Raw genomic sequence first — 27,635 nt, forward strand, 5'->3', positions numbered from 1 at the left:
TCAGCATTCTTGAGCATGGATGGACTTTTCACACATTTAAAGCATTTCATGCAAATTCAACTATTATAATGTTTTCTGAAAGAAGAACATTATGACAGTCCTTGTTAAAGCATAGAAACACACCATGCACAAAATCAATGATTACCATGCCAAAACTTTGGAAAAAACAGCACCTTCTAGTGTTTAAATTTGGATTCTGCTGTAATCAAGGCAATGGACAAACCCACTGATGAACAAACACCAGCAAGGCAGTCCCAAAGTAAAGCACTTATTCTTACATGGATTAACAGATGCTTCTCTTTGTAGTCATCGAGGGAGTCTCCTTCAAATGAAACTAAAAACAGACCAGTTGGACACTGGGAAGTCAGTCAGCAAACATTTACCCCAACTTGATAGCACTTTCTGCTTTGGTTGAAAAGAAAGATGCTAAAGTTAGAGTAGACATCAGCTGCTTTTCACTCAAGGAGGCAAGGATTTGAAAAGTTGGCCACAGAGGAGGATGCATAATTGTGTTATGCACGTGTCCAATTTTTTTCAATTTTATTCAGCATTTACAGTTACAAGTTTGGACCAGAGGCATATATCTGCAAAATAAGAAATACTAATTAATTAAATAAAAAAAACTATAAGAAATAGAACATAGGTGAAGCTTTGGTTGCTCTTCATTTCCTCATTACTACTACCCCAAAGAGAAGCACTTATGAACATAGGACCAATCAATGCTCCCATTTGAAGTAATCTTAATGGGATGGATACTGTGATTATCTGATCATTGCATTTAGAACTCAGTTTGGCGTCCCAGAAAATAAATTATCTCCTGAAGCACTGGTCACTTGAAACTACCCCAACAAATAGCACTTACCTATTACAACAGACAAGTCAGTGCCATTATGAGGGTACCGATAGTGACAAATCAAAATATTTTCCATTTCGGAGACTACAATTCTGTGGAATCAGATGAGGACATTTCCAGCCAGAGATACCAGGAGCATGCTGCCTGCAGTCAAGGTGAGCTGATCTGAGCAGTTTTGTTAACAGCACCCATTATAAATATGTCTATGGCTCTTTGGCTTTGCTGTGGTCGTTGGTACTTGGGTAGTTTTGAAAGGCCATTAATCTTTGATTGCCCTGTTAATATCTTTGGAATGCCTCAGCATTCTTGAGCATGGATGGACTTTTCACACATTTAAAGCATTTCATGCAAATTCAACTATTATAATGTTTTCTGAAAGAAGAACATTATGACAGTCCTTGTTAAAGCATAGAAACACACCATGCACAAAATCAATGATTACCATGCCAAAACTTTGGAAAAAACAGCACCTTCTAGTGTTTAAATTTGGATTCTGTTGTAATCAAGGCAATGGACAAACCCACTGATGAAAAAAACACCAGCAAGGCAGTCCCAAAGTAAAGCACTTATTCTTACATGGAATAACAGATGCTTCTCTTTGTAGTCATCGAGGGAGTCTCCTTCAAATGAAACTAAAAACAGACCAGTTGGACACTGGGAAGTCAGTCAGCAAACATTTACCCCAACTTGATAGCACTTTCTGCTTTGGTTGAAAAGAAAGATGCTAAAGTTAGAGTAGACATCAACTGCTTTTCACTCAAGGAGGCAAGGATTTGAAAAGTTGGCCACAGAGGAGGATGCATAATTGTGTCCAATGTTTTCAATTTTATTCAGCATTTACAGTTACAAGTTTGGACCAGAGGCATATATCTGCAAAATAAGAAATACAAATTAATTAAATAAAAAACTTTAAGAAATAGAACATAGGTGAAGCTTTGGTTGCTCTTCATTTCCTCATTACTACTACCCCAAAGAGAAGCACTTATGAACATAGGACCAATCAATGCTCCCATTTGAAGTAATTTTAATGGGATGGATACTGTGAATATCTGATCATTGCATTTAGAACTCAGTTTGGCGTCCCAGAAAATAAATTATCTCCTGAAGCACTGGTCACTTGAAACTACCCCAACAAATAGCACTTACCTATTACAACAGACAAGTCAGTGCCATTATGAGGGTACCGATAGTGACAAATCAAAATATTTTCCATTTCGGAGACTACAATTCTGTGGAATCAGATGAGGACATTTCCAGCCAGAGATACCAGGAGCATGCTGCCTGCAGTCAAGGTGAGCTGATCTGAGCAGTTTTGTTAACAGCACCCATTATAAATATGTCTATGGCTCTTTGGCTTTGCTGTGGTCGTTGGTACTTGGGTAGTTTTGAAAGGCCATTAATCTTTGATTGCCCTGTTAATATCTTTGGAATGCCTCAGCATTCTTGAGCATGGATGGACTTTTCACACATTTAAAGCATTTCATGCAAATTCAACTATTATAATGTTTTCTGAAAGAAGAACATTATGACAGTCCTTGTTAAAGCATAGAAACACACCATGCACAAAATCAATGATTACCATGCCAAAACTTTGGAAAAAACAGCACCTTCTAGTGTTTAAATTTGGATTCTGCTGTAATCAAGGCAATGGACAAACCCACTGATGAAAAAAACACCAGCAAGGCAGTCCCAAAGTAAAGCACTTATTCTTACATGGAATAACAGATGCTTCTCTTTGTAGTCATCGAGGGAGTCTCCTTCAAATGAAACTAAAAACAGACCAGTTGGACACTGGGAAGTCAGTCAGCAAACATTTACCCCAACTTGATAGCACTTTCTGCTTTGGTTGAAAAGAAAGATGCTAAAGTTAGAGTAGACATCAACTGCTTTTCACTCAAGGAGGCAAGGATTTGAAAAGTTGGCCACAGAGGAGGATGCATAATTGTGTCCAATGTTTTCAATTTTATTCAGCATTTACAGTTACAAGTTTGGACCAGAGGCATATATCTGCAAAATAAGAAATACAAATTAATTAAATAAAAAACTATAAGAAATAGAACATAGGTGAAGCTTTGGTTGCTCTTCATTTCCTCATTACTACTACCCCAAAGAGAAGCACTTATGAACATAGGACCAATCAATGCTCCCATTTGAAGTAATTTTAATGGGATGGATACTGTGAATATCTGATCATTGCATTTAGAACTCAGTTTGGCGTCCCAGAAAATAAATTATCTCCTGAAGCACTGGTCACTTGAAACTACCCCAACAAATAGCACTTACCTATTACAACAGACAAGTCAGTGCCATTATGAGGGTACCGATAGTGACAAATCAAAATATTTTCCATTTCGAAGACTACAATTCTGTGGAATCAGATTAGGACATTTCCAGCCAGAGATACCAGGAGCATGCTGCCTGCAGTCAAGGTGAGCTGATCTGAGCAGTTTTGTTAACAGCACCCATTATAAATATGTCTATGGCTCTTTGGCTTTGCTGTGGTCATTGGTACTTGGGTAGTTTTGAAAGGCCATTAATCTTTGATTGCCCTGTTAATATCTTTGGAATGCCTCAGCATTCTTGAGCATGGATGGACTTTTCACACATTTAAAGCATTTCATGCAAATTCAACTATTATAATGTTTTCTGAAAGAAGAACATTATGACAGTCCTTGTTAAAGCATAGAAACACACCATGCACAAAATCAATGATTACCATGCCAAAACTTTGGAAAAAACAGCACCTTCTAGTGTTTAAATTTGGATTCTGCTGTAATCAAGGCAATGGACAAACCCACTGATGAACAAACACCAGCAAGGCAGTCCCAAAGTAAAGCACTTATTCTTACATGGATTAACAGATGCTTCTCTTTGTAGTCATCGAGGGAGTCTCCTTCAAATGAAACTAAAAACAGACCAGTTGGACACTGGGAAGTCAGTCAGCAAACATTTACCCCAACTTGATAGCACTTTCTGCTTTGGTTGAAAAGAAAGATGCTAAAGTTAGAGTAGACATCAGCTGCTTTTCACTCAAGGAGGCAAGGATTTGAAAAGTTGGCCACAGAGGAGGATGCATAATTGTGTCCAATTTTTTTCAATTTTATTCAGCATTTACAGTTACAAGTTTGGACCAGAGGCATATATCTGCAAAATAAGAAATACTAATTAATTAAATAAAAAAAACTATAAGAAATAGAACATAGGTGAAGCTTTGGTTGCTCTTCATTTCCTCATTACTACTACCCCAAAGAGAAGCACTTATGAACATAGGACCAATCAATGCTCCCATTTGAAGTAATCTTAATGGGATGGATACTGTGATTATCTGATCATTGCATTTAGAACTCAGTTTGGCGTCCCAGAAAATAAATTATCTCCTGAAGCACTGGTCACTTGAAACTACCCCAACAAATAGCACTTACCTATTACAACAGACAAGTCAGTGCCATTATGAGGGTACCGATAGTGACAAATCAAAATATTTTCCATTTCGGAGACTACAATTCTGTGGAATCAGATGAGGACATTTCCAGCCAGAGATACCAGGAGCATGCTGCCTGCAGTCAAGGTGAGCTGATCTGAGCAGTTTTGTTAACAGCACCCATTATAAATATGTCTATGGCTCTTTGGCTTTGCTGTGGTCGTTGGTACTTGGGTAGTTTTGAAAGGCCATTAATCTTTGATTGCCCTGTTAATATCTTTGGAATGCCTCAGCATTCTTGAGCATGGATGGACTTTTCACACATTTAAAGCATTTCATGCAAATTCAACTATTATAATGTTTTCTGAAAGAAGAACATTATGACAGTCCTTGTTAAAGCATAGAAACACACCATGCACAAAATCAATGATTACCATGCCAAAACTTTGGAAAAAACAGCACCTTCTAGTGTTTAAATTTGGATTCTGTTGTAATCAAGGCAATGGACAAACCCACTGATGAAAAAAACACCAGCAAGGCAGTCCCAAAGTAAAGCACTTATTCTTACATGGAATAACAGATGCTTCTCTTTGTAGTCATCGAGGGAGTCTCCTTCAAATGAAACTAAAAACAGACCAGTTGGACACTGGGAAGTCAGTCAGCAAACATTTACCCCAACTTGATAGCACTTTCTGCTTTGGTTGAAAAGAAAGATGCTAAAGTTAGAGTAGACATCAACTGCTTTTCACTCAAGGAGGCAAGGATTTGAAAAGTTGGCCACAGAGGAGGATGCATAATTGTGTCCAATGTTTTCAATTTTATTCAGCATTTACAGTTACAAGTTTGGACCAGAGGCATATATCTGCAAAATAAGAAATACAAATTAATTAAATAAAAAACTTTAAGAAATAGAACATAGGTGAAGCTTTGGTTGCTCTTCATTTCCTCATTACTACTACCCCAAAGAGAAGCACTTATGAACATAGGACCAATCAATGCTCCCATTTGAAGTAATTTTAATGGGATGGATACTGTGAATATCTGATCATTGCATTTAGAACTCAGTTTGGCGTCCCAGAAAATAAATTATCTCCTGAAGCACTGGTCACTTGAAACTACCCCAACAAATAGCACTTACCTATTACAACAGACAAGTCAGTGCCATTATGAGGGTACCGATAGTGACAAATCAAAATATTTTCCATTTCGGAGACTACAATTCTGTGGAATCAGATGAGGACATTTCCAGCCAGAGATACCAGGAGCATGCTGCCTGCAGTCAAGGTGAGCTGATCTGAGCAGTTTTGTTAACAGCACCCATTATAAATATGTCTATGGCTCTTTGGCTTTGCTGTGGTCGTTGGTACTTGGGTAGTTTTGAAAGGCCATTAATCTTTGATTGCCCTGTTAATATCTTTGGAATGCCTCAGCATTCTTGAGCATGGATGGACTTTTCACACATTTAAAGCATTTCATGCAAATTCAACTATTATAATGTTTTCTGAAAGAAGAACATTATGACAGTCCTTGTTAAAGCATAGAAACACACCATGCACAAAATCAATGATTACCATGCCAAAACTTTGGAAAAAACAGCACCTTCTAGTGTTTAAATTTGGATTCTGCTGTAATCAAGGCAATGGACAAACCCACTGATGAAAAAAACACCAGCAAGGCAGTCCCAAAGTAAAGCACTTATTCTTACATGGAATAACAGATGCTTCTCTTTGTAGTCATCGAGGGAGTCTCCTTCAAATGAAACTAAAAACAGACCAGTTGGACACTGGGAAGTCAGTCAGCAAACATTTACCCCAACTTGATAACACTTTCTGCTTTGGTTGAAAAGAAAGATGCTAAAGTTAGAGTAGACATCAACTGCTTTTCACTCAAGGAGGCAAGGATTTGAAAAGTTGGCCACAGAGGAGGATGCATAATTGTGTCCAATGTTTTCAATTTTATTCAGCATTTACAGTTACAAGTTTGGACCAGAGGCATATATCTGCAAAATAAGAAATACAAATTAATTAAATAAAAAACTTTAAGAAATAGAACATAGGTGAAGCTTTGGTTGCTCTTCATTTCCTCATTACTACTACCCCAAAGAGAAGCACTTATGAACATAGGACCAATCAATGCTCCCATTTGAAGTAATCTTAATGGGATGGATACTGTGAATATCTGATCATTGCATTTAGAACTCAGTTTGGCGTCCCAGAAAATAAATTATCTCCTGAAGCACTGGTCACTTGAAACTACCCCAACAAATAGCACTTACCTATTACAACAGACAAGTCAGTGCCATTATGAGGGTACCGATAGTGACAAATCAAAATATTTTCCATTTCGGAGACTACAATTCTGTGGAATCAGATGAGGACATTTCCAGCCAGAGATACCAGGAGCATGCTGCCTGCAGTCAAGGTGAGCTGATCTGAGCAGTTTTGTTAACAGCACCCATTATAAATATGTCTATGGCTCTTTGGCTTTGCTGTGGTCGTTGGTACTTGGGTAGTTTTGAAAGGCCATTAATCTTTGATTGCCCTGTTAATATCTTTGGAATGCCTCAGCATTCTTGAGCATGGATGGACTTTTCACACATTTAAAGCATTTCATGCAAATTCAACTATTATAATGTTTTCTGAAAGAAGAACATTATGACAGTCCTTGTTAAAGCATAGAAACACACCATGCACAAAATCAATGATTACCATGCCAAAACTTTGGAAAAAACAGCACCTTCTAGTGTTTAAATTTTGATTCTGCTGTAATCAAGGCAATGGACAAACCCACTGATGAAAAAAACACCAGCAAGGCAGTCCCAAAGTAAAGCACTTATTCTTACATGGAATAACAGATGCTTCTCTTTGTAGTCATCGAGGGAGTCTCCTTCAAATGAAACTAAAAACAGACCAGTTGGACACTGGGAAGTCAGTCAGCAAACATTTACCCCAACTTGATAACACTTTCTGCTTTGGTTGAAAAGAAAGATGCTAAAGTTAGAGTAGACATCAACTGCTTTTCACTCAAGGAGGCAAGGATTTGAAAAGTTGGCCACAGAGGAGGATGCATAATTGTGTCCAATGTTTTCAATTTTATTCAGCATTTACAGTTACAAGTTTGGACCAGAGGCATATATCTGCAAAATAAGAAATACAAATTAATTAAATAAAAAACTTTAAGAAATAGAACATAGGTGAAGCTTTGTTTGCTCTTCATTTCCTCATTACTACTACCCCAAAGAGAAGCACTTATGAACATAGGACCAATCAATGCTCCCATTTGAAGTAATCTTAATGGGATGGATACTGTGATTATCTGATCATTGCATTTAGAACTCAGTTTGGCGTCCCAGAAAATAAATTATCTCCTGAAGCACTGGTCACTTGAAACTACCCCAACAAATAGCACTTACCTATTACAACAGACAAGTCAGTGCCATTATGAGGGTACCGATAGTGACAAATCAAAATATTTTCCATTTCGGAGACTACAATTCTGTGGAATCAGATGAGGACATTTCCAGCCAGAGATACCAGGAGCATGCTGCCTGCAGTCAAGGTGAGCTGATCTGAGCAGTTTTGTTAACAGCACCCATTATAAATATGTCTATGGCTCTTTGGCTTTGCTGTGGTCGTTGGTACTTGGGTAGTTTTGAAAGGCCATTAATCTTTGATTGCCCTGTTAATATCTTTGGAATGCCTCAGCATTCTTGAGCATGGATGGACTTTTCACACATTTAAAGCATTTCATGCAAATTCAACTATTATAATGTTTTCTGAAAGAAGAACATTATGACAGTCCTTGTTAAAGCATAGAAACACACCATGCACAAAATCAATGATTACCATGCCAAAACTTTGGAAAAAACAGCACCTTCTAGTGTTTAAATTTGGATTCTGCTGTAATCAAGGCAATGGACAAACCCACTGATGAAAAAAACACCAGCAAGGCAGTCCCAAAGTAAAGCACTTATTCTTACATGGAATAACAGATGCTTCTCTTTGTAGTCATCGAGGGAGTCTCCTTCAAATGAAACTAAAAACAGACCAGTTGGACACTGGGAAGTCAGTCAGCAAACATTTACCCCAACTTGATAGCACTTTCTGCTTTGGTTGAAAAGAAAGATGCTAAAGTTAGAGTAGACATCAACTGCTTTTCACTCAAGGAGGCAAGGATTTGAAAAGTTGGCCACAGAGGAGGATGCATAATTGTGTCCAATGTTTTCAATTTTATTCAGCATTTACAGTTACAAGTTTGGACCAGAGGCATATATCTGCAAAATAAGAAATACAAATTAATTAAATAAAAAACTATAAGAAATAGAACATAGGTGAAGCTTTGGTTGCTCTTCATTTCCTCATTACTACTACCCCAAAGAGAAGCACTTATGAACATAGGACCAATCAATGCTCCCATTTGAAGTAATTTTAATGGGATGGATACTGTGAATATCTGATCATTGCATTTAGAACTCAGTTTGGCGTCCCAGAAAATAAATTATCTCCTGAAGCACTGGTCACTTGAAACTACCCCAACAAATAGCACTTACCTATTACAACAGACAAGTCAGTGCCATTATGAGGGTACCGATAGTGACAAATCAAAATATTTTCCATTTCGAAGACTACAATTCTGTGGAATCAGATTAGGACATTTCCAGCCAGAGATACCAGGAGCATGCTGCCTGCAGTCAAGGTGAGCTGATCTGAGCAGTTTTGTTAACAGCACCCATTATAAATATGTCTATGGCTCTTTGGCTTTGCTGTGGTCATTGGTACTTGGGTAGTTTTGAAAGGCCATTAATCTTTGATTGCCCTGTTAATATCTTTGGAATGCCTCAGCATTCTTGAGCATGGATGGACTTTTCACACATTTAAAGCATTTCATGCAAATTCAACTATTATAATGTTTTCTGAAAGAAGAACATTATGACAGTCCTTGTTAAAGCATAGAAACACACCATGCACAAAATCAATGATTACCATGCCAAAACTTTGGAAAAAACAGCACCTTCTAGTGTTTAAATTTGGATTCTGCTGTAATCAAGGCAATGGACAAACCCACTGATGAACAAACACCAGCAAGGCAGTCCCAAAGTAAAGCACTTATTCTTACATGGATTAACAGATGCTTCTCTTTGTAGTCATCGAGGGAGTCTCCTTCAAATGAAACTAAAAACAGACCAGTTGGACACTGGGAAGTCAGTCAGCAAACATTTACCCCAACTTGATAGCACTTTCTGCTTTGGTTGAAAAGAAAGATGCTAAAGTTAGAGTAGACATCAGCTGCTTTTCACTCAAGGAGGCAAGGATTTGAAAAGTTGGCCACAGAGGAGGATGCATAATTGTGTCCAATTTTTTTCAATTTTATTCAGCATTTACAGTTACAAGTTTGGACCAGAGGCATATATCTGCAAAATAAGAAATACTAATTAATTAAATAAAAAAAACTATAAGAAATAGAACATAGGTGAAGCTTTGGTTGCTCTTCATTTCCTCATTACTACTACCCCAAAGAGAAGCACTTATGAACATAGGACCAATCAATGCTCCCATTTGAAGTAATCTTAATGGGATGGATACTGTGATTATCTGATCATTGCATTTAGAACTCAGTTTGGCGTCCCAGAAAATAAATTATCTCCTGAAGCACTGGTCACTTGAAACTACCCCAACAAATAGCACTTACCTATTACAACAGACAAGTCAGTGCCATTATGAGGGTACCGATAGTGACAAATCAAAATATTTTCCATTTCGGAGACTACAATTCTGTGGAATCAGATGAGGACATTTCCAGCCAGAGATACCAGGAGTATGCTGCCTGCAGTCAAGGTGAGCTGATCTGAGCAGTTTTGTTAACAGCACCCATTATAAATATGTCTATGGCTCTTTGGCTTTGCTGTGGTCGTTGGTACTTGGGTAGTTTTGAAAGGCCATTAATCTTTGATTGCCCTGTTAATATCTTTGGAATGCCTCAGCATTCTTGAGCATGGATGGACTTTTCACACATTTAAAGCATTTCATGCAAATTCAACTATTATAATGTTTTCTGAAAGAAGAACATTATGACAGTCCTTGTTAAAGCATAGAAACACACCATGCACAAAATCAATGATTACCATGCCAAAACTTTGGAAAAAACAGCACCTTCTAGTGTTTAAATTTGGATTCTGTTGTAATCAAGGCAATGGACAAACCCACTGATGAAAAAAACACCAGCAAGGCAGTCCCAAAGTAAAGCACTTATTCTTACATGGAATAACAGATGCTTCTCTTTGTAGTCATCGAGGGAGTCTCCTTCAAATGAAACTAAAAACAGACCAGTTGGACACTGGGAAGTCAGTCAGCAAACATTTACCCCAACTTGATAGCACTTTCTGCTTTGGTTGAAAAGAAAGATGCTAAAGTTAGAGTAGACATCAACTGCTTTTCACTCAAGGAGGCAAGGATTTGAAAAGTTGGCCACAGAGGAGGATGCATAATTGTGTCCAATGTTTTCAATTTTATTCAGCATTTACAGTTACAAGTTTGGACCAGAGGCATATATCTGCAAAATAAGAAATACAAATTAATTAAATAAAAAACTTTAAGAAATAGAACATAGGTGAAGCTTTGGTTGCTCTTCATTTCCTCATTACTACTACCCCAAAGAGAAGCACTTATGAACATAGGACCAATCAATGCTCCCATTTGAAGTAATTTTAATGGGATGGATACTGTGAATATCTGATCATTGCATTTAGAACTCAGTTTGGCGTCCCAGAAAATAAATTATCTCCTGAAGCACTGGTCACTTGAAACTACCCCAACAAATAGCACTTACCTATTACAACAGACAAGTCAGTGCCATTATGAGGGTACCGATAGTGACAAATCAAAATATTTTCCATTTCGGAGACTACAATTCTGTGGAATCAGATGAGGACATTTCCAGCCAGAGATACCAGGAGCATGCTGCCTGCAGTCAAGGTGAGCTGATCTGAGCAGTTTTGTTAACAGCACCCATTATAAATATGTCTATGGCTCTTTGGCTTTGCTGTGGTCGTTGGTACTTGGGTAGTTTTGAAAGGCCATTAATCTTTGATTGCCCTGTTAATATCTTTGGAATGCCTCAGCATTCTTGAGCATGGATGGACTTTTCACACATTTAAAGCATTTCATGCAAATTCAACTATTATAATGTTTTCTGAAAGAAGAACATTATGACAGTCCTTGTTAAAGCATAGAAACACACCATGCACAAAATCAATGATTACCATGCCAAAACTTTGGAAAAAACAGCACCTTCTAGTGTTTAAATTTGGATTCTGCTGTAATCAAGGCAATGGACAAACCCACTGATGAAAAAACACCAGCAAGGCAGTCCCAAAGTAAAGCACTTATTCTTACATGGAATAACAGATGCTTCTCTTTGTAGTCATCGAGGGAGTCTCCTTCAAATGAAACTAAAAACAGACCAGTTGGACACTGGGAAGTCAGTCAGCAAACATTTACCCCAACTTGATAGCACTTTCTGCTTTGGTTGAAAAGAAAGATGCTAAAGTTAGAGTAGACATCAGCTGCTTTTCACTTAAGGAGGCAAGGATTAGAAAAGTTGGCCACAGAGGAGGATGCATAATTGTGTCAAATTTTTTCAATTTTATTCAGCATTTACAGTTACAAGTTTGGACCAGAGGCATATATCTGCAAAATAAGAAATACTAATTAATTAAATAAAAAACTATAAGAAACAGAACATAGGTGAAGCTTTGGTTGCTCTTCATTTCCTCATTACTACTACCCCAAAGAGAAGCACTTATGAACATAGGACCAATCAATGCTCCCATTTGAAGTAATCTTAATGGGATGGATACTGTGATTATCTGATCATTGCATTTAGAACTCAGTTTGGCGTCCCAGAAAATAAATTATCTCCTGAAGCACTGGTCACTTGAAACTACCCCAACAAATAGCACTTACCTATTACAACAGACAAGTCAGTGCCATTATGAGGGTACCGATAGTGACAAATCAAAATATTTTCCATTTCGGAGACTACAATTCTGTGGAATCAGATGAGGACATTTCCAGCCAGAGATACCAGGAGCATGCTGCCTGCAGTCAAGGTGAGCTGATCTGAGCAGTTTTGTTAACAGCACCCATTATAAATATGTCTATGGCTCTTTGGCTTTGCTGTGGTCGTTGGTACTTGGGTAGTTTTGAAAGGCCATTAATCTTTGATTGCCCTGTTAATATCTTTGGAATGCCTCAGCATTCTTGAGCATGGATGGACTTTTCACACATTTAAAGCATTTCATGCAAATTCAACTATTATAATGTTTTCTGAAAGAAGAACATTATGACAGTCCTTGTTAAAGCATAGAAACACACCATGCACAAAATCAATGATTACCATGCCAAAACTTTGGAAAAAACAGCACCTTCTAGTGTTTAAATTTGGATTCTGCTGTAATCAAGGCAATGGACAAACCCACTGATGAAAAAAACACCAGCAAGGCAGTCCCAAAGTAAAGCACTTATTCTTACATGGAATAACAGATGCTTCTCTTTGTAGTCATCGAGGGAGTCTCCTTCAAATGAAACTAAAAACAGACCAGTTGGACACTGGGAAGTCAGTCAGCAAACATTTACCCCAACTTGATAGCACTTTCTGCTTTGGTTGAAAAGAAAGATGCTAAAGTTAGAGTAGACATCAACTGCTTTTCACTCAAGGAGGCAAGGATTTGAAAAGTTGGCCACAGAGGAGGATGCATAATTGTGTCCAATGTTTTCAATTTTATTCAGCATTTACAGTTACAAGTTTGGACCAGAGGCATATATCTGCAAAATAAGAAATACAAATTAATTAAATAAAAAACTATAAGAAATAGAACATAGGTGAAGCTTTGGTTGCTCTTCATTTCCTCATTACTACTACCCCAAAGAGAAGCACTTATGAACATAGGACCAATCAATGCTCCCATTTGAAGTAATTTTAATGGGATGGATACTGTGAATATCTGATCATTGCATTTAGAACTCAGTTTGGCGTCCCAGAAAATAAATTATCTCCTGAAGCACTGGTCACTTGAAACTACCCCAACAAATAGCACTTACCTATTACAACAGACAAGTCAGTGCCATTATGAGGGTACCGATAGTGACAAATCAAAATATTTTCCATTTCGAAGACTACAATTCTGTGGAATCAGATTAGGACATTTCCAGCCAGAGATACCAGGAGCATGCTGCCTGCAGTCAAGGTGAGCTGATCTGAGCAGTTTTGTTAACAGCACCCATTATAAATATGTCTATGGCTCTTTGGCTTTGCTGTGGTCATTGGTACTTGGGTAGTTTTGAAAGGCCATTAATCTTTGATTGCCCTGTTAATATCTTTGGAATGCCTCAGCATTCTTGAGCATGGATGGACTTTTCACACATTTAAAGCATTTCATGCAAATTCAACTATTATAATGTTTTCTGAAAGAAGAACATTATGACAGTCCTTGTTAAAGCATAGAAACACACCATGCACAAAATCAATGATTACCATGCCAAAACTTTGGAAAAAACAGCACCTTCTAGTGTTTAAATTTGGATTCTGCTGTAATCAAGGCAATGGACAAACCCACTGATGAACAAACACCAGCAAGGCAGTCCCAAAGTAAAGCACTTATTCTTACATGGATTAACAGATGCTTCTCTTTGTAGTCATCGAGGGAGTCTCCTTCAAATGAAACTAAAAACAGACCAGTTGGACACTGGGAAGTCAGTCAGCAAACATTTACCCCAACTTGATAGCACTTTCTGCTTTGGTTGAAAAGAAAGATGCTAAAGTTAGAGTAGACATCAGCTGCTTTTCACTCAAGGAGGCAAGGATTTGAAAAGTTGGCCACAGAGGAGGATGCATAATTGTGTCCAATTTTTTTCAATTTTATTCAGCATTTACAGTTACAAGTTTGGACCAGAGGCATATATCTGCAAAATAAGAAATACTAATTAATTAAATAAAAAAAACTATAAGAAATAGAACATAGGTGAAGCTTTGGTTGCTCTTCATTTCCTCATTACTACTACCCCAAAGAGAAGCACTTATGAACATAGGACCAATCAATGCTCCCATTTGAAGTAATCTTAATGGGATGGATACTGTGATTATCTGATCATTGCATTTAGAACTCAGTTTGGCGTCCCAGAAAATAAATTATCTCCTGAAGCACTGGTCACTTGAAACTACCCCAACAAATAGCACTTACCTATTACAACAGACAAGTCAGTGCCATTATGAGGGTACCGATAGTGACAAATCAAAATATTTTCCATTTCGGAGACTACAATTCTGTGGAATCAGATGAGGACATTTCCAGCCAGAGATACCAGGAGCATGCTGCCTGCAGTCAAGGTGAGCTGATCTGAGCAGTTTTGTTAACAGCACCCATTATAAATATGTCTATGGCTCTTTGGCTTTGCTGTGGTCGTTGGTACTTGGGTAGTTTTGAAAGGCCATTAATCTTTGATTGCCCTGTTAATATCTTTGGAATGCCTCAGCATTCTTGAGCATGGATGGACTTTTCACACATTTAAAGCATTTCATGCAAATTCAACTATTATAATGTTTTCTGAAAGAAGAACATTATGACAGTCCTTGTTAAAGCATAGAAACACACCATGCACAAAATCAATGATTACCATGCCAAAACTTTGGAAAAAACAGCACCTTCTAGTGTTTAAATTTGGATTCTGTTGTAATCAAGGCAATGGACAAACCCACTGATGAAAAAAACACCAGCAAGGCAGTCCCAAAGTAAAGCACTTATTCTTACATGGAATAACAGATGCTTCTCTTTGTAGTCATCGAGGGAGTCTCCTTCAAATGAAACTAAAAACAGACCAGTTGGACACTGGGAAGTCAGTCAGCAAACATTTACCCCAACTTGATAGCACTTTCTGCTTTGGTTGAAAAGAAAGATGCTAAAGTTAGAGTAGACATCAACTGCTTTTCACTCAAGGAGGCAAGGATTTGAAAAGTTGGCCACAGAGGAGGATGCATAATTGTGTCCAATGTTTTCAATTTTATTCAGCATTTACAGTTACAAGTTTGGACCAGAGGCATATATCTGCAAAATAAGAAATACAAATTAATTAAATAAAAAACTTTAAGAAATAGAACATAGGTGAAGCTTTGGTTGCTCTTCATTTCCTCATTACTACTACCCCAAAGAGAAGCACTTATGAACATAGGACCAATCAATGCTCCCATTTTAAGTAATTTTAATGGGATGGATACTGTGAATATCTGATCATTGCATTTAGAACTCAGTTTGGCGTCCCAGAAAATAAATTATCTCCTGAAGCACTGGTCACTTGAAACTACCCCAACAAATAGCACTTACCTATTACAACAGACAAGTCAGTGCCATTATGAGGGTACCGATAGTGACAAATCAAAATATTTTCCATTTCGGAGACTACAATTCTGTGGAATCAGATGAGGACATTTCCAGCCAGAGATACCAGGAGCATGCTGCCTGCAGTCAAGGTGAGCTGATCTGAGCAGTTTTGTTAACAGCACCCATTATAAATATGTCTATGGCTCTTTGGCTTTGCTGTGGTCGTTGGTACTTGGGTAGTTTTGAAAGGCCATTAATCTTTGATTGCCCTGTTAATATCTTTGGAATGCCTCAGCATTCTTGAGCATGGATGGACTTTTCACACATTTAAAGCATTTCATGCAAATTCAACTATTATAATGTTTTCTGAAAGAAGAACATTATGACAGTCCTTGTTAAAGCATAGAAACACACCATGCACAAAATCAATGATTACCATGCCAAAACTTTGGAAAAAACAGCACCTTCTAGTGTTTAAATTTGGATTCTGCTGTAATCAAGGCAATGGACAAACCCACTGATGAAAAAACACCAGCAAGGCAGTCCCAAAGTAAAGCACTTATTCTTACATGGAATAACAGATGCTTCTCTTTGTAGTCATCGAGGGAGTCTCCTTCAAATGAAACTAAAAACAGACCAGTTGGACACTGGGAAGTCAGTCAGCAAACATTTACCCCAACTTGATAGCACTTTCTGCTTTGGTTGAAAAGAAAGATGCTAAAGTTAGAGTAGACATCAGCTGCTTTTCACTCAAGGAGGCAAGGATTAGAAAAGTTGGCCACAGAGGAGGATGCATAATTGTGTCAAATTTTTTCAATTTTATTCAGCATTTACAGTTACAAGTTTGGACCAGAGGCATATATCTGCAAAATAAGAAATACTAATTAATTAAATAAAAAACTATAAGAAACAGAACATAGGTGAAGCTTTGGTTGCTCTTCATTTCCTCATTACTACTACCCCAAAGAGAAGCACTTATGAACATAGGACCAATCAATGCTCCCATTTGAAGTAATCTTAATGGGATGGATACTGTGATTATCTGATCATTGCATTTAGAACTCAGTTTGGCGTCCCAGAAAATAAATTATCTCCTGAAGCACTGGTCACTTGAAACTACCCCAACAAATAGCACTTACCTATTACAACAGACAAGTCAGTGCCATTATGAGGGTACCGATAGTGACAAATCAAAATATTTTCCATTTCGGAGAGTACAATTCTGTGGAATCAGATGAGGACATTTCCAGCCAGAGATACCAGGAGCATGCTGCCTGCAGTCAAGGTGAGCTGATCTGAGCAGTTTTGTTAACAGCACCCATTATAAATATGTCTATGGCTCTTTGGCTTTGCTGTGGTCGTTGGTACTTGGGTAGTTTTGAAAGGCCATTAATCTTTGATTGCCCTGTTAATATCTTTGGAATGCCTCAGCATTCTTGAGCATGGATGGACTTTTCACACATTTAAAGCATTTCATGCAAATTCAACTATTATAATGTTTTCTGAAAGAAGAACATTATGACAGTCCTTGTTAAAGCATAGAAACACACCATGCACAAAATCAATGATTACCATGCCAAAACTTTGGAAAAAACAGCACCTTCTAGTGTTTAAATTTGGATTCTGTTGTAATCAAGGCAATGGACAAACCCACTGATGAAAAAAACACCAGCAAGGCAGTCCCAAAGTAAAGCACTTATTCTTACATGGAATAACAGATGCTTCTCTTTGTAGTCATCGAGGGAGTCTCCTTCAAATGAAACTAAAAACAGACCAGTTGGACACTGGGAAGTCAGTCAGCAAACATTTACCCCAACTTGATAGCACTTTCTGCTTTGGTTGAAAAGAAAGATGCTAAAGTTAGAGTAGACATCAACTGCTTTTCACTCAAGGAGGCAAGGATTTGAAAAGTTGGCCACAGAGGAGGATGCATAATTGTGTCCAATGTTTTCAATTTTATTCAGCATTTACAGTTACAAGTTTGGACCAGAGGCATATATCTGCAAAATAAGAAATACAAATTAATTAAATAAAAAACTTTAAGAAATAGAACATAGGTGAAGCTTTGGTTGCTCTTCATTTCCTCATTACTACTACCCCAAAGAGAAGCACTTATGAACATAGGACCAATCAATGCTCCCATTTTAAGTAATTTTAATGGGATGGATACTGTGAATATCTGATCATTGCATTTAGAACTCAGTTTGGCGTCCCAGAAAATAAATTATCTCCTGAAGCACTGGTCACTTGAAACTACCCCAACAAATAGCACTTACCTATTACAACAGACAAGTCAGTGCCATTATGAGGGTACCGATAGTGACAAATCAAAATATTTTCCATTTCGGAGACTACAATTCTGTGGAATCAGATGAGGACATTTCCAGCCAGAGATACCAGGAGCATGCTGCCTGCAGTCAAGGTGAGCTGATCTGAGCAGTTTTGTTAACAGCACCCATTATAAATATGTCTATGGCTCTTTGGCTTTGCTGTGGTCGTTGGTACTTGGGTAGTTTTGAAAGGCCATTAATCTTTGATTGCCCTGTTAATATCTTTGGAATGCCTCAGCATTCTTGAGCATGGATGGACTTTTCACACATTTAAAGCATTTCATGCAAATTCAACTATTATAATGTTTTCTGAAAGAAGAACATTATGACAGTCCTTGTTAAAGCATAGAAACACACCATGCACAAAATCAATGATTACCATGCCAAAACTTTGGAAAAAACAGCACCTTCTAGTGTTTAAATTTGGATTCTGCTGTAATCAAGGCAATGGACAAACCCACTGATGAAAAAACACCAGCAAGGCAGTCCCAAAGTAAAGCACTTATTCTTACATGGAATAACATATGCTTCTCTTTGTAGTCATCGAGGGAGTCTCCTTCAAATGAAACTAAAAACAGACCAGTTGGACACTGGGAAGTCAGTCAGCAAACATTTACCCCAACTTGATAGCACTTTCTGCTTTGGTTGAAAAGAAAGATGCTAAAGTTAGAGTAGACATCAGCTGCTTTTCACTCAAGGAGGCAAGGATTAGAAAAGTTGGCCACAGAGGAGGATGCATAATTGTGTCAAATTTTTTCAATTTTATTCAGCATTTACAGTTACAAGTTTGGACCAGAGGCATATATCTGCAAAATAAGAAATACTAATTAATTAAATAAAAAACTATAAGAAACAGAACATAGGTGAAGCTTTGGTTGCTCTTCATTTCCTCATTACTACTACCCCAAAGAGAAGCACTTATGAACATAGGACCAATCAATGCTCCCATTTGAAGTAATCTTAATGGGATGGATACTGTGATTATCTGATCATTGCATTTAGAACTCAGTTTGGCGTCCCAGAAAATAAATTATCTCCTGAAGCACTGGTCACTTGAAACTACCCCAACAAATAGCACTTACCTATTACAACAGACAAGTCAGTGCCATTATGAGGGTACCGATAGTGACAAATCAAAATATTTTCCATTTCGGAGAGTACAATTCTGTGGAATCAGATGAGGACATTTCCAGCCAGAGATACCAGGAGCATGCTGCCTGCAGTCAAGGTGAGCTGATCTGAGCAGTTTTGTTAACAGCACCCATTATAAATATGTCTATGGCTCTTTGGCTTTGCTGTGGTCGTTGGTACTTGGGTAGTTTTGAAAGGCCATTAATCTTTGATTGCCCTGTTAATATCTTTGGAATGCCTCAGCATTCTTGAGCATGGATGGACTTTTCACACATTTAAAGCATTTCATGCAAATTCAACTATTATAATGTTTTCTGAAAGAAGAACATTATGACAGTCCTTGTTAAAGCATAGAAACACACCATGCACAAAATCAATGATTACCATGCCAAAACTTTGGAAAAAACAGCACCTTCTAGTGTTTAAATTTGGATTCTGTTGTAATCAAGGCAATGGACAAACCCACTGATGAAAAAAACACCAGCAAGGCAGTCCCAAAGTAAAGCACTTATTCTTACATGGAATAACAGATGCTTCTCTTTGTAGTCATCGAGGGAGTCTCCTTCAAATGAAACTAAAAACAGACCAGTTGGACACTGGGAAGTCAGTCAGCAAACATTTACCCCAACTTGATAGCACTTTCTGCTTTGGTTGAAAAGAAAGATGCTAAAGTTAGAGTAGACATCAACTGCTTTTCACTCAAGGAGGCAAGGATTTGAAAAGTTGGCCACAGAGGAGGATGCATAATTGTGTCCAATGTTTTCAATTTTATTCAGCATTTACAGTTACAAGTTTGGACCAGAGGCATATATCTGCAAAATAAGAAATACAAATTAATTAAATAAAAAACTTTAAGAAATAGAACATAGGTGAAGCTTTGGTTGCTCTTCATTTCCTCATTACTACTACCCCAAAGAGAAGCACTTATGAACATAGGACCAATCAATGCTCCCATTTGAAGTAATTTTAATGGGATGGATACTGTGAATATCTGATCATTGCATTTAGAACTCAGTTTGGCGTCCCAGAAAATAAATTATCTCCTGAAGCACTGGTCACTTGAAACTACCCCAACAAATAGCACTTACCTATTACAACAGACAAGTCAGTGCCATTATGAGGGTACCGATAGTGACAAATCAAAATATTTTCCATTTCGGAGACTACAATTCTGTGGAATCAGATGAGGACATTTCCAGCCAGAGATACCAGGAGCATGCTGCCTGCAGTCAAGGTGAGCTGATCTGAGCAGTTTTGTTAACAGCACCCATTATAAATATGTCTATGGCTCTTTGGCTTTGCTGTGGTCGTTGGTACTTGGGTAGTTTTGAAAGGCCATTAATCTTTGATTGCCCTGTTAATATCTTTGGAATGCCTCAGCATTCTTGAGCATGGATGGACTTTTCACACATTTAAAGCATTTCATGCAAATTCAACTATTATAATGTTTTCTGAAAGAAGAACATTATGACAGTCCTTGTTAAAGCATAGAAACACACCATGCACAAAATCAATGATTACCATGCCAAAACTTTGGAAAAAACAGCACCTTCTAGTGTTTAAATTTGGATTCTGTTGTAATCAAGGCAATGGACAAACCCACTGATGAAAAAAACACCAGCAAGGCAGTCCCAAAGTAAAGCACTTATTCTTACATGGAATAACAGATGCTTCTCTTTGTAGTCATCGAGGGAGTCTCCTTCAAATGAAACTAAAAACAGACCAGTTGGACACTGGGAAGTCAGTCAGCAAACATTTACCCCAACTTGATAGCACTTTCTGCTTTGGTTGAAAAGAAAGATGCTAAAGTTAGAGTAGACATCAACTGCTTTTCACTCAAGGAGGCAAGGATTTGAAAAGTTGGCCACAGAGGAGGATGCATAATTGTGTCCAATGTTTTCAATTTTATTCAGCATTTACAGTTACAAGTTTGGACCAGAGGCATATATCTGCAAAATAAGAAATACAAATTAATTAAATAAAAAACTTTAAGAAATAGAACATAGGTGAAGCTTTGGTTGCTCTTCATTTCCTCATTACTACTACCCCAAAGAGAAGCACTTATGAACATAGGACCAATCAATGCTCCCATTTGAAGTAATTTTAATTGGATGGATACTGTGAATATCTGATCATTGCATTTAGAACTCAGTTTGGCGTCCCAGAAAATAAATTATCTCCTGAAGCACTGGTCACTTGAAACTACCCCAACAAATAGCACTTACCTATTACAACAGACAAGTCAGTGCCATTATGAGGGTACCGATAGTGACAAATCAAAATATTTTCCATTTCGGAGACTACAATTCTGTGGAATCAGATGAGGACATTTCCAGCCAGAGATACCAGGAGCATGCTGCCTGCAGTCAAGGTGAGCTGATCTGAGCAGTTTTGTTAACAGCACCCATTATAAATATGTCTATGGCTCTTTGGCTTTGCTGTGGTCGTTGGTACTTGGGTAGTTTTGAAAGGCCATTAATCTTTGATTGCCCTGTTAATATCTTTGGAATGCCTCAGCATTCTTGAGCATGGATGGACTTTTCACACATTTAAAGCATTTCATGCAAATTCAACTATTATAATGTTTTCTGAAAGAAGAACATTATGACAGTCCTTGTTAAAGCATAGAAACACACCATGCACAAAATCAATGATTACCATGCCAAAACTTTGGAAAAAACAGCACCTTCTAGTGTTTAAATTTGGATTCTGCTGTAATCAAGGCAATGGACAAACCCACTGATGAAAAAACACCAGCAAGGCAGTCCCAAAGTAAAGCACTTATTCTTACATGGAATAACAGATGCTTCTCTTTGTAGTCATCGAGGGAGTCTCCTTCAAATGAAACTAAAAACAGACCAGTTGGACACTGGGAAGTCAGTCAGCAAACATTTACCCCAACTTGATAGCACTTTCTGCTTTGGTTGAAAAGAAAGATGCTAAAGTTAGAGTAGACATCAGCTGCTTTTCACTTAAGGAGGCAAGGATTAGAAAAGTTGGCCACAGAGGAGGATGCATAATTGTGTCAAATTTTTTCAATTTTATTCAGCATTTACAGTTACAAGTTTGGACCAGAGGCATATATCTGCAAAATAAGAAATACTAATTAATTAAATAAAAAACTATAAGAAACAGAACATAGGTGAAGCTTTGGTTGCTCTTCATTTCCTCATTACTACTACCCCAAAGAGAAGCACTTATGAACATAGGACCAATCAATGCTCCCATTTGAAGTAATCTTAATGGGATGGATACTGTGATTATCTGATCATTGCATTTAGAACTCAGTTTGGCGTCCCAGAAAATAAATTATCTCCTGAAGCACTGGTCACTTGAAACTACCCCAAAAAATAGCACTTACCTATTACAACAGACAAGTCAGTGCCATTATGAGGGTACCGATAGTGACAAATCAAAATATTTTCCATTTCGGAGACTACAATTCTGTGGAATCAGATGAGGACATTTCCAGCCAGAGATACCAGGAGCATGCTGCCTGCAGTCAAGGTGAGCTGATCTGAGCAGTTTTGTTAACAGCACCCATTATAAATATGTCTATGGCTCTTTGGCTTTGCTGTGGTCGTTGGTACTTGGGTAGTTTTGAAAGGCCATTAATCTTTGATTGCCCTGTTAATATCTTTGGAATGCCTCAGCATTCTTGAGCATGGATGGACTTTTCACACATTTAAAGCATTTCATGCAAATTCAACTATTATAATGTTTTCTGAAAGAAGAACATTATGACAGTCCTTGTTAAAGCATAGAAACACACCATGCACAAAATCAATGATTACCATGCCAAAACTTTGGAAAAAACAGCACCTTCTAGTGTTTAAATTTGGATTCTGCTGTAATCAAGGCAATGGACAAACCCACTGATGAAAAAAACACCAGCAAGGCAGTCCCAAAGTAAAGCACTTATTCTTACATGGAATAACAGATGCTTCTCTTTGTAGTCATCGAGGGAGTCTCCTTCAAATGAAACTAAAAACAGACCAGTTGGACACTGGGAAGTCAGTCAGCAAACATTTACCCCAACTTGATAGCACTTTCTGCTTTGGTTGAAAAGAAAGATGCTAAAGTTAGAGTAGACATCAACTGCTTTTCACTCAAGGAGGCAAGGATTTGAAAAGTTGGCCACAGAGGAGGATGCATAATTGTGTCCAATGTTTTCAATTTTATTCAGCATTTACAGTTACAAGTTTGGACCAGAGGCATATATCTGCAAAATAAGAAATACAAATTAATTAAATAAAAAACTATAAGAAATAGAACATAGGTGAAGCTTTGGTTGCTCTTCATTTCCTCATTACTACTACCCCAAAGAGAAGCACTTATGAACATAGGACCAATCAATGCTCCCATTTGAAGTAATTTTAATGGGATGGATACTGTGAATATCTGATCATTGCATTTAGAACTCAGTTTGGCGTCCCAGAAAATAAATTATCTCCTGAAGCACTGGTCACTTGAAACTACCCCAACAAATAGCACTTACCTATTACAACAGACAAGTCAGTGCCATTATGAGGGTACCGATAGTGACAAATCAAAATATTTTCCATTTCGAAGACTACAATTCTGTGGAATCAGATTAGGACATTTCCAGCCAGAGATACCAGGAGCATGCTGCCTGCAGTCAAGGTGAGCTGATCTGAGCAGTTTTGTTAACAGCACCCATTATAAATATGTCTATGGCTCTTTGGCTTTGCTGTGGTCATTGGTACTTGGGTAGTTTTGAAAGGCCATTAATCTTTGATTGCCCTGTTAATATCTTTGGAATGCCTCAGCATTCTTGAGCATGGATGGACTTTTCACACATTTAAAGCATTTCATGCAAATTCAACTATTATAATGTTTTCTGAAAGAAGAACATTATGACAGTCCTTGTTAAAGCATAGAAACACACCATGCACAAAATCAATGATTACCATGCCAAAACTTTGGAAAAAACAGCACCTTCTAGTGTTTAAATTTGGATTCTGCTGTAATCAAGGCAATGGACAAACCCACTGATGAACAAACACCAGCAAGGCAGTCCCAAAGTAAAGCACTTATTCTTACATGGATTAACAGATGCTTCTCTTTGTAGTCATCGAGGGAGTCTCCTTCAAATGAAACTAAAAACAGACCAGTTGGACACTGGGAAGTCAGTCAGCAAACATTTACCCCAACTTGATAGCACTTTCTGCTTTGGTTGAAAAGAAAGATGCTAAAGTTAGAGTAGACATCAGCTGCTTTTCACTCAAGGAGGCAAGGATTTGAAAAGTTGGCCACAGAGGAGGATGCATAATTGTGTCCAATTTTTTTCAATTTTATTCAGCATTTACAGTTACAAGTTTGGACCAGAGGCATATATCTGCAAAATAAGAAATACTAATTAATTAAATAAAAAAAACTATAAGAAATAGAACATAGGTGAAGCTTTGGTTGCTCTTCATTTCCTCATTACTACTACCCCAAAGAGAAGCACTTATGAACATAGGACCAATCAATGCTCCCATTTGAAGTAATCTTAATGGGATGGATACTGTGATTATCTGATCATTGCATTTAGAACTCAGTTTGGCGTCCCAGAAAATAAATTATCTCCTGAAGCACTGGTCACTTGAAACTACCCCAACAAATAGCACTTACCTATTACAACAGACAAGTCAGTGCCATTATGAGGGTACCGATAGTGACAAATCAAAATATTTTCCATTTCGGAGACTACAATTCTGTGGAATCAGATGAGGACATTTCCAGCCAGAGATACCAGGAGCATGCTGCCTGCAGTCAAGGTGAGCTGATCTGAGCAGTTTTGTTAACAGCACCCATTATAAATATGTCTATGGCTCTTTGGCTTTGCTGTGGTCGTTGGTACTTGGGTAGTTTTGAAAGGCCATTAATCTTTGATTGCCCTGTTAATATCTTTGGAATGCCTCAGCATTCTTGAGCATGGATGGACTTTTCACACATTTAAAGCATTTCATGCAAATTCAACTATTATAATGTTTTCTGAAAGAAGAACATTATGACAGTCCTTGTTAAAGCATAGAAACACACCATGCACAAAATCAATGATTACCATGCCAAAACTTTGGAAAAAACAGCACCTTCTAGTGTTTAAATTTGGATTCTGTTGTAATCAAGGCAATGGACAAACCCACTGATGAAAAAAACACCAGCAAGGCAGTCCCAAAGTAAAGCACTTATTCTTACATGGAATAACAGATGCTTCTCTTTGTAGTCATCGAGGGAGTCTCCTTCAAATGAAACTAAAAACAGACCAGTTGGACACTGGGAAGTCAGTCAGCAAACATTTACCCCAACTTGATAGCACTTTCTGCTTTGGTTGAAAAGAAAGATGCTAAAGTTAGAGTAGACATCAACTGCTTTTCACTCAAGGAGGCAAGGATTTGAAAAGTTGGCCACAGAGGAGGATGCATAATTGTGTCCAATGTTTTCAATTTTATTCAGCATTTACAGTTACAAGTTTGGACCAGAGGCATATATCTGCAAAATAAGAAATACAAATTAATTAAATAAAAAACTTTAAGAAATAGAACATAGGTGAAGCTTTGGTTGCTCTTCATTTCCTCATTACTACTACCCCAAAGAGAAGCACTTATGAACATAGGACCAATCAATGCTCCCATTTGAAGTAATTTTAATGGGATGGATACTGTGAATATCTGATCATTGCATTTAGAACTCAGTTTGGCGTCCCAGAAAATAAATTATCTCCTGAAGCACTGGTCACTTGAAACTACCCCAACAAATAGCACTTACCTATTACAACAGACAAGTCAGTGCCATTATGAGGGTACCGATAGTGACAAATCAAAATATTTTCCATTTCGGAGACTACAATTCTGTGGAATCAGATGAGGACATTTCCAGCCAGAGATACCAGGAGCATGCTGCCTGCAGTCAAGGTGAGCTGATCTGAGCAGTTTTGTTAACAGCACCCATTATAAATATGTCTATGGCTCTTTGGCTTTGCTGTGGTCGTTGGTACTTGGGTAGTTTTGAAAGGCCATTAATCTTTGATTGCCCTGTTAATATCTTTGGAATGCCTCAGCATTCTTGAGCATGGATGGACTTTTCACACATTTAAAGCATTTCATGCAAATTCAACTATTATAATGTTTTCTGAAAGAAGAACATTATGACAGTCCTTGTTAAAGCATAGAAACACACCATGCACAAAATCAATGATTACCATGCCAAAACTTTGGAAAAAACAGCACCTTCTAGTGTTTAAATTTGGATTCTGCTGTAATCAAGGCAATGGACAAACCCACTGATGAAAAAACACCAGCAAGGCAGTCCCAAAGTAAAGCACTTATTCTTACATGGAATAACAGATGCTTCTCTTTGTAGTCATCGAGGGAGTCTCCTTCAAATGAAACTAAAAACAGACCAGTTGGACACTGGGAAGTCAGTCAGCAAACATTTACCCCAACTTGATAGCACTTTCTGCTTTGGTTGAAAAGAAAGATGCTAAAGTTAGAGTAGACATCAGCTGCTTTTCACTCAAGGAGGCAAGGATTAGAAAAGTTGGCCACAGAGGAGGATGCATAATTGTGTCAAATTTTTTCAATTTTATTCAGCATTTACAGTTACAAGTTTGGACCAGAGGCATATATCTGCAAAATAAGAAATACTAATTAATTAAATAAAAAACTATAAGAAACAGAACATAGGTGAAGCTTTGGTTGCTCTTCATTTCCTCATTACTACTACCCCAAAGAGAAGCACTTATGAACATAGGACCAATCAATGCTCCCATTTGAAGTAATCTTAATGGGATGGATACTGTGATTATCTGATCATTGCATTTAGAACTCAGTTTGGCGTCCCAGAAAATAAATTATCTCCTGAAGCACTGGTCACTTGAAACTACCCCAACAAATAGCACTTACCTATTACAACAGACAAGTCAGTGCCATTATGAGGGTACCGATAGTGACAAATCAAAATATTTTCCATTTCGGAGACTACAATTCTGTGGAATCAGATGAGGACATTTCCAGCCAGAGATACCAGGAGCATGCTGCCTGCAGTCAAGGTGAGCTGATCTGAGCAGTTTTGTTAACAGCACCCATTATAAATATGTCTATGGCTCTTTGGCTTTGCTGTGGTCGTTGGTACTTGGGTAGTTTTGAAAGGTCATTAATCTTTGATTGCCCTGTTAATATCTTTGGAATGCCTCAGCATTCTTGAGCATGGATGGACTTTTCACACATTTAAAGCATTTCATGCAAATTCAACTATTATAATGTTTTCTGAAAGAAGAACATTATGACAGTCCTTGTTAAAGCATAGAAACACACCATGCACAAAATCAATGATTACCATGCCAAAACTTTGGAAAAAACAGCACCTTCTAGTGTTTAAATTTGGATTCTGTTGTAATCAAGGCAATGGACAAACCCACTGATGAAAAAAACACCAGCAAGGCAGTCCCAAAGTAAAGCACTTATTCTTACATGGAATAACAGATGCTTCTCTTTGTAGTCATCGAGGGAGTCTCCTTCAAAT

Source organism: Carassius gibelio, chromosome A10 (assembly GCF_023724105.1).
Source record: "Carassius gibelio isolate Cgi1373 ecotype wild population from Czech Republic chromosome A10, carGib1.2-hapl.c, whole genome shotgun sequence".
NCBI lineage: Eukaryota > Metazoa > Chordata > Actinopteri > Cypriniformes > Cyprinidae > Carassius > Carassius gibelio.